A 1,533-nucleotide genomic window follows, 5' to 3' on the forward strand; every position below is an offset into this window, starting at 1 on the left:
GACATCCTTTTTAAATTGGTGAGGCAGATTTTAGCTAGTTAAGGGCTATACTTACAACGTTTTTCTCTTATTAAAAATCTCTTAATTGGTCTAACTTCTGCCACGCACCAATTTTTGGTGCAGTTGCCGGGGAGTTGCAATTGTGTGCTAAATTATTAATTAGTGTACATATTTTTATTTTTATTCGCATATTTTATTTTCATTTTTTTTACCATGAGCTATGTGTTTCTTTCCTTGAATGACGCGTTCACTGCCTGATCCGAGCTTAGCCACGTTTGATCCTGAAATTGAAAGGACTATTTCACGTATTAGGCGAGCTCGACATCGGTTAGCCTCTAAGGGTGGTGAAGTGATTGTTATCGATTCACCAGTCTCATCTGAGGGCGAATCTGAACCGCCATCTGAGAGCGAAACAAGCTCCTTTACTACTAATTCAGTTGATTCACGTGCAGATAGAATGGCAGAACCTAGGAGGATTACTCTCCAGGAAGCTGGAGCCCCAGATTTCACAATGCAGCCATATCAAGTACATCACCCAACTCTGGCTGCAGATTTTGAACTGAAGATTGCACTAATCAACTTAATGCCTAAGTTTCATGGCTTACCTGCTCAGGAGCCCATCAAGCACCTCAGGGATTTTCAGATAGCCTGTTCTACTGTTAGGCATCAGGGTGCGAATAAAACTTCCATTCTATTAACTACCTTCCCATTTTCTCTTGAGAGAAAGGTGAGGGAGTGGTACTACTCCCAATCTGAGGCAACTGTTACCAACTGGGATACGCTCAGGAGAGAATTTTTGGAGAAATACTTTCCAGCTGAAGTTACAGACAGACTAAGAAAAGAGATCTCATGCATTGTTCAAGGTGAATCAGAAACTCTCTACGAATACTGGGAGCGTTTTAAGAACCTTCTGGACGCATGCCCCCATCACATGATTGACAGACTAGTGTTGATCAGCTATTTTACTCAAGGCATGAAGCCTCGGGATAAAACTATACTAGATGGTGCTAGTAATGGTTCTCTGAAGAAGTACAAGACCGCAGATGAAGCATGGCAACTGATCAGCGACTTAGCTGAATCCACCAGGAATCACAGGCACAGGAGCACCCACTCAAAAGCTGTTGCAGAAATTTCCTCTAGTACTGAGACCTTTGCCATTACACAGAGCATATGTGAAATGACCAACCTACTAAAGCAATTACAGTTGAATCAACCACATCAAGCTCAGCCTTCCCCACCATAGCAAAGCCAACAGTTAGTACCCCAAAGAGTATGCGGCATATGTGCTGATTATAGTCATTATACTGATGAATGCCCGCAACTCCAACAAGAAGATAATACTGTGGCAGCTACTCATAACTTCTATGACCGCCCAAATCAAGGATACATTCAACAAGGCGGCAATCACAACCAAGGTGGGAACTATAACCAAGGATGGCTGGAGGGACAACTATAACAAAGGAGGCAGAGACAACTATGGAAATCAGAGGTAGAATAACAATAACAGACAACAGAATCAGAACCAACCTTACA

General features: G+C 42.4%; 1 non-coding gene across 1 annotated transcript; it reads right to left on the reverse strand.

The window, feature by feature from the left end:
• Positions 1 to 829: 829 nt before the first annotated feature.
• On the reverse strand, positions 830 to 937 carry LOC148579186 (small nucleolar RNA R71). The gene has a single exon (XR_015899694.1). It is a non-coding gene; the product is annotated as a small nucleolar RNA R71 (small nucleolar RNA).
• Positions 938 to 1,533: the final 596 nt, after the last annotated feature.

This window comes from Arachis ipaensis, chromosome B10 (assembly GCF_059453495.1).
Source record: "Arachis ipaensis isolate K30076 ecotype BB chromosome B10, ASM5945349v1, whole genome shotgun sequence".
NCBI lineage: Eukaryota > Viridiplantae > Streptophyta > Magnoliopsida > Fabales > Fabaceae > Arachis > Arachis ipaensis.